The sequence below is a fragment of the Hordeum vulgare genome, chromosome 7H, assembly GCF_904849725.1.
Source record: "Hordeum vulgare subsp. vulgare chromosome 7H, MorexV3_pseudomolecules_assembly, whole genome shotgun sequence".
NCBI classification, from domain to species: domain Eukaryota; kingdom Viridiplantae; phylum Streptophyta; class Magnoliopsida; order Poales; family Poaceae; genus Hordeum; species Hordeum vulgare.
The window spans coordinates 194396172-194403699 of record NC_058524.1 but is presented as its reverse complement, the minus strand read 5'-3'; the positions used below and the strand labels follow the sequence as shown (position 1 = coordinate 194403699).

General features: G+C 46.4%; 1 long non-coding RNA gene across 2 annotated transcripts; it reads left to right on the top strand.

Moving 5' to 3' along the window:
* Positions 1 to 2623: 2623 nt before the first annotated feature.
* LOC123412660 lies at positions 2624 to 5915 on the top strand. Of its 2 annotated transcripts, none has more exons than XR_006613563.1 (3): positions 2624 to 4946; positions 5179 to 5330; positions 5416 to 5915. It is a non-coding gene; the product is annotated as an uncharacterized LOC123412660 (long non-coding RNA). The 2 variants fall into 2 exon arrangements; XR_006613564.1 differs by having other exon boundaries at positions 2636 to 3912.
* The last annotated feature ends 1613 nt before the right edge of the window (positions 5916 to 7528 follow it).

The window sequence follows — 7528 nt, the reverse complement described above, 5'->3', positions numbered from 1 at the left end:
ATTGTAATCCATATTCCACTCGACAACAAGCTCCCAAGAGCACTGAGACGTAGGGCTTTTACCTCCACCGTAGAGGGGCCTGAACTCATACAACCTCGCCGTAGCTAAGGCTCTGCCCATCTTTTCGTACCCTACACATCTACTGTCAGACTTATACCCACGATACTTACCATACCATGGGATCACTTGATCCCTCTCGGTACATCTTATACGCTTTGTGTGTTGATCATCTTGATTTACTCTTTGTTTGAGATCTTGATCAACCTAGTGTCTCTATGACCATTCTTTGGATAATACCTTGAATACCATCTTGGTCATCATATAAACTCCTTGAACCCAACATATGGACTTCAAGAAGTGCCTATGGACAAATCTTATAAATATAACTTAAGGCAACCATTAGCCCATAGGAATTGTCATCAATTACCAAAACCACATATGGAGATATATGCTCTAACACGTGGGTCTTGTCATCAGTCGGATTGACCTTCTTCACCGACTAAGAACACACAGTGAAGATAGATTTAAAGAGTCCCCAATAAGGAGGACACCCCAAGAAACACTCACATAAGGTTACAAAGGCAGAAAGGTGGGCAATGACATTCGGAGGGAAATGATGCAACTATGCCCAAAAGAAGTTCAAGAACCCCCGAATAAAAGGATGAGGCGGCAGAGATAAACCTCTTTCGACGTGGGGCAGGAGGAGGACTCGCTCTCCCTCGCGCGACTCGGGCTCGACTTCATCGCCAGGAAGCCTCCAAGATTTGTCCGCCAGCATACCGTGCTCGAAGAGGTCCTCCTTTCGCACAGTGGATCGGAGGAAATCCCCTGGATCCAGCCCGGCGGCAGAGCCTGCTTCCCGGGGTTGGAGCCGCCCTTCTTCTTCGCTTTCTCCAGCTTGCTGGTTTGCCCTTTCGTCATGGCTGCGGCGGCGAGATTGGTTGCTGAGAGCTGTGCTGGTGGCTAAGGAGAAGGAAGAGCAGAGGAGAAGAAAGAGCCGATGTCGTTCCAAACCCTAGCGTCGGCGGCCTTTATAACCAACCGACCGGGTCTCTAGCAAGTGGACCCTCAACTTATCCCCTCGCTGGCCACCGCGAGATACGTGGCGGAGATAGAGGCGCGGGAATCGAGGCGACGCGGTCCACTTGATGGCGATGACGTCATCACCGCGTAGCGCGCGACAACCAAAGTTTTCAAATCCCGGAAAATCCGGGGCTGTCAGGGTGACTGGTCACATCAGAAGATCCCGTCAGACGCGCCGATTCACTGGTTCACTCGGATCATCAAATTCACTCAGACATTTTGTACCAAGCAGAATTGATCAAGGCGAAGGATGAAGATTTCAATCGGCATCCAATTCAGCAAAACTTTGAAGGGTATTCGAATTCAGTCTACTATATCAAGATTTATAGCTACACCTTCACCACTCGAACCTCGATCCATTCGGGGGCTAGTGATGGGGTTATAGCCCCAGGGTAGGACCATAGGCCTGACCTATAAGTCCTACCCAAGGACACCTCATTATTAGCTTGAAGGTCACAAGATACCTACCGACTGGATTAAGACAACCTCTTGTCCACTCGGTAGGAAACCACTCGGAGGATTATCTTATACTCGACGACTGGATTTCACTCGGTGAAGACCAGAAGCCAGTCAACATAGAAGGCCAGAAGCCACCTCAGGGAGGCCAACGGTCATACGTTAGACTACTGTAGTTATTGTCATTTATGGCATACGTTACCTATAACGTATGCGTTTAATCTCACTTATTACGCCCTTGAAGGCTGGACACTTATGAGGGGCAGCACACTCTATATAAGCCACCCCTCCCCTCTGGCACAAGGGTTCGCATTCTGTAACATCTATATTTCATTCGACACAAAAGCTCCAGAGCACCGAGACGTAGGGCTATTACCTCCACCACAGAGGGGCCTGAACTCTTACAACCTCGCCGTAGCTAAGACCCCGCCCTCTACTTTTGTACCCTACTCATCTATTGTCAGGCTTATTCCCACGACACCGCCACCGCTGGTCTCATGGCGTTGCGCAGGCAAGCGTCCGACCACGCCTGCCGACGGCAGCGGCTAGAGGGAGGGAGGGAGGCGACGCGGGGGGTACGCGGGGCGAGTTTTCCTTTCGTTGACGGTTTCCAAAAGTCTTAGTTGGTAGATTTAAAACACTTATTTGCCATACTGTAAAAAAGTCTTAGTTGCCAAATAAGTTTGTCATACTTAGATTATTCAGTTACCAAATTTAAACATACTTACTTGCCAAATTATAAAATGCTTATAGTTTCTCAAAAGAGTTTAGCATCCTTAGTCGTCGCATACTTAGGGTATTTAGTTACCAGTTTTAAATATACTTAATTGCAATATAAAAAATGCTTAGTTGGAAAAAGAGTTCAGCATGCTTAGTCATCGTATTACAAAAATATCTTTATTGACAATTAAAATAAAACTTAGTTGCCAAATTATAAGTAACTGCTGCAAATTTAAATATAAAGCTTAGTTTGTGAATCCTCCTTTACAATCCCAACTACAAGCTGTTTAACAAGACCAGTGCCTTCTATAAATCAGCACACTAGTGCGCGTCGACCCTTTTAACACGTCAATGCACACCGTACTGTAGCATATCATGTAATGTAGTGTTACGTGTTGCATCATGTAAAATAGAATTCAAACATCTACTTATGTAGGAGTATTAACTCGTTGTACATCTAATGTCCGATTGTGTATGCTTCCCTTGAAACTACGTGATGAAGCAGGGTAGCAGACCCAATCACCATTGAAAAAGTGCATTACACGAGCTATTTTCTGAAAGGCAAGCACACTAGTTAAATGAATCACGTGATGCATGGATGAGATGCCCCGCGCGTTTCGGCCATGGGATGAAACTCGTCCGAATCTCCACGAGCCGCTGCACATGAGCAACTCCGTGCACACGCCTTTTAAAAAAGTCCCGGTACTTTTTGTAAATTGAACCCATAATTCTATTATAAGTCAACCCGAACCGGTATTGACGAGAAAAAAAAGGAAATAACCCCCGCACCCGCAGCGACACACGACTGCTCCTCCCAGTGACAGATGTGCTCCTCTCCTCCACCTACGACCGCGGCTCCGGTGATCCATGACCGCCGCTCCCTGTATCGTGCATCTCCTAACCCTAGCCGCACCCTCCCCGGAGACATCCCCGACCTCGCCTGCGTGATCTTCGTAGAGGCCAACACTGTCCTCGGCGTCATACGCCGCAGGTTCCGCCGCCCGCGACTATTGACGACGCCGCTGGGGCCGAGCACTCGCGTCGTTGCCCCTCAAGGCCCTTCGCCGCGTCGCCTTATCCCCCACTGCGCCCCCTGCCTTTAGTCCCGTCCGCCATGCTGCGACCCCACCTTGACGCCATTGATGCTACTGCTGAGGAGGCCCTCTTGATCTGCCCCGCGGCCTTGAGCTCCTTGCCGCCCACGCGCTGGAAGACCAGCACATCTGGTCCACCACCGCCACACGTTCTTCCGTGTAGTACTGCTTTCAATGTCTTGCGATGCTGGTGTCCGATCTCAAACGACAACAGCAGCAGGGGCTCCTGTTTCAAGGGTAAGACATGCCACTGGGAGCAGGTAATTTGATTGGAGATTCAGACAATAATGAGCCAGAGATATCTGACTATGGTATTGTTGTATTGCAAGGCATGAACTCATACATTAGGATATATTTCCCATCAACAGTTTGGTTAATGGAAATGTTTACTTAATGCTAAGACTGAATGCTAAGTATGGTTAAGAGACAAGCTTATCTGGTTCTGATCCATACTTCCTTCACCTTGTGCAGGCATTTTATCAAGGACCATTTTGTTGCATACGAAATGAGAACAATTTGGTATTATAGGAGGGTTGGGGATGCATCATCATTATGTTTGGTATGTCATATTCTCGACCTCCTCTTCTCATGATTCATGTGACTTATTGATAGCTTGATATGTTCCGGTAAATTCTCATTGCAGTAGAAAGTAGAAGCTCAATGATAAAAATGAATCCCGGATTTTTATATATATGGAGTTCTGCAAATTTATATATGCTCGGAAATAGACAATGAGCAAGCCGAATAACGAAGCGAGATGAGGTGAGAGAGTAGCTTAAGGCCGGTGCATCATCGTCGCGGATGAGCCAGTCAAGGCTGTGGCGCTTGGTGGATAGAGGTCGAGGCCAGCCTCGGGGGAGAGGAACGGAGCCCCGCGGGTGCAGTTGGAACAAACGGGGGGCCGTTGGGACGCCCGTGCGGTAGTATTCGCCGTTGCTTCGGGGAAGAGGAACATAGTCGTGGGCGGCTGGAACACGGGCTCACAGGAGAAAATGGAGGAGTGGCGCTGGGTGGTGGGTAAGGTCACATGAGAAAGAAGATGGAGCAGAGCGCTGGCTGGATGTGTGGAGAAGATAAGAACTGAGTGATGGGGAAGGAATTCTTGGTGGGATTGAATGCTTGTTGCTACTGCTTTTTTCTAAACGACGCGATGTGGCTGCTGCTAGATGTCGATCTCTGCTAGCATACAATTTACTTGGCTGCTGTTTAAGCCTACCATATCTTAATTACGAATACATTAGTAGTTACAGTACTTAAAATATGTGTGACTGAAATATTGGAAGGATTTGTTCAAAAATATATTGGAAAGAAATATTATTTCTTAAGGGAAAAGATATCTGGGGCTCACCTATGGACTACCTGATCATCAATATATTCCTTGAGTCTAGATGTTGCTGATGCCGTTGGTGAGATAGAGAGGAGGGAGGGACGAAGAGTTGTTCAGGTCGAACCCCTCCACGAGCTTTCAGGCGAGCGAGCAACTTTCACTTCATCGAAGCAGACGTCCAGAAGTTCGACTGCTTGGGCAGAAGCTTTGCTGGATTGACATGCATATGCATTTTCATCGTCTCTTAATGCAGGCCATGAAAATAGGTCTCTTTCAGTTATTACATATTTTTAATTTTTTTCTGCTTACTGTCATCTGTACTTTCTTGTCAGATTAAGCAACCAATAAATGAATATGTGCACAGTGCTAGCATTTTTGCAATTGGGCCATATATATATGTTAAATCAAGAGCATGCATGCTCTCGTATTCTACAACTTAAATTAAGATTGCAGTCTCATGTGACCATTTCATCGCTAATGTTGCTTTTTCCTCTCCAGATAGCCAATGAAACTACGATTGCACGAATCCATGAAGCAAGCAATAATCTATCTCAAAAATTTGTGTCCAAGCATATAACGGTTCAACAACTTTCGAGTTCTGATTATGGCTATGTAGCACGCTGACAAGACAAGAGAATAATGCTTCTAAGGTTCTGACTATGAGCTTCGTGAATTACGAAATTTTTGTTCTCATGGATAACTGCAAATATGAGAAGTTTTAACTTTCTTTTACAGATGTAGGCATTTGTCTGAGCTATGCCGCCTCCGATCAAACTCGAGGTGGACGCACAGTCTGCACTCGAGCATAGCTGTCGGCCATCAGCTCGCTCGAGCAAACACGCTGGCCGTCCGTGCACGATGTCCTCCCAGACGTCGACATGTTATTCTCGCATGCAACGCTAAGCTATCTCCATGGGCAAAATTTTCTGTCTGAGCTCCTCCCTAGTCCCTACCATGGCAAAACCAAATGCTACCATCTCCTTATTTTGGCATGCTAAAACTTATGTCAGTTCATTGTCATGGATAGATTAGTGAGAATGCGATTAGGATTTCTATAGTAGAGAGGATGAGGAATATGTGCTACAGTATGTTGTTCAGGTGTGGTTCTTGGACCTGCTGATGTTCAAATTACAGCTCCCTTATTTAGTACTACTAGGCATTTCCATTAACACTGACGATACTTGGAGCATTTCCAGCAATGGCAGTAGACACATGTGGCACCACTTCTTGGTTGATTTTGTCCATTTACTTTAGTATCCTTTCAATTTGAATATTTGTGCAAGATTTGAGTTTGAATATGCTCAAATGAATCTTGTACTCTCTGAATTTAAATAATGCTTCATATCTTACTAAATTTTGTTTTATATTGTAAAAGGATCGATATGGTTGACTAGTGGGGGGGGGGGGGGGGGTGAATAGGCAACAACCAATGTTTAGCTATTTTTAACAAGTTAGGGTTAGCAACATAAAGGTTCTCTAAAATGACAACTAGGTGAGCAACCTATATGATGCTACCAACTATAATCGCCAAGGCAAGTAAGAAATACTCTACAACAATAACATACACAATGTAAAGGTTAGAGATAACCACAAGTGGAACCGATGAAAACGAGGATGTGTGGACAAGAAGTACGTCTTCGTTGGAGCGGTGTGGAGGCACAATGCTCCCCAATAAGCCACTAGGGCCACCGTATTCTCCTCACGCCCTCACACAATGCAAGATGTCGTGATTCCATTATAGGTGCCCTTGAAGGCGGCGACCGAACCTTTACGAGCAAGGTTGGGGCTATCTCCACGCAAAGCTTGGAGGCTCTCAACAAGACCACGAAGCTTCACCACAATGGAATGTGGCTCCGAGGTGACCTCAACCGTCTAGGGTGCTCAAACACTCAAGAGTAACAAGATCCGCAAGGGATTAGTGGGGGAATCAAATTTCTCTTGGTGGAAGTGTAGATCTAGGCCTACTCAACCAATCCCTAGAAAATCAACAAGTTTGATTGGCTAGGGAGAGATATCGGGCACATGTGAGCTTAGGGAGCAACAATGGAGTCTTGGAGGGTCAAAGGTAGGGTTTGTGAGGTAGGAGAACCCTTTATATAGTGGGAGAACAAAACGAACCGTTATCCTCACTGTCAGCACGTTCCTGGCGGTACTACCGCTTGGGCGCAGCGGTACTACCGCTGCCCCTGGCGGTACTACCGCCAATATGAAAGCGGTACTACCGCCAGGAGTTGGCAGTACTACCGCTACGCTGACAAAAATCCACGGTAGTATAAATACTACTACCGAGACTACCACCACCGGAAAAAGTGTTCGCAAAAAGTCCGACGAAGTACAACCGCTCAGAGAGGGAGGTACTACCGTCCCTAGCGGTACTACCGCAAGCCCCAGTAGTACTACCGCCAGGAGCTGGCGGTACTACCGCTAGACTTTCTACAAAGCTGCGAGAGACTAAGCGGTGCTCCATTGCCGCAAAGAGAAAGTGGTGGAAATAAAAATATGCGCGTGAGAGAGTTGATTCCACCCAAACCTTTCTGACGCAGACCCCCTCTTAGTAGTACGGTTTTCCTACTACTCAACACCAACAGAGATAATTGTAGGAAACACCGTGCTCCAATAACACCGAGGGGCGACGAGCCATCTTGTGCTTCGTTATGTATTATCTGAAATGCTCAACGCACACGATTAGTCCGCAGAGGTGTTGTCATCAATCACCGAAACTACTTAGAACAAAATATGCCCTAACAATTTGCCCCTTTTTGGTGTTTTGATGACAACACCGAATTTGCCAAAACATATAATAATGAAAACATAGTCATGTGAGCATAAAGATAATAGCACAAGATTA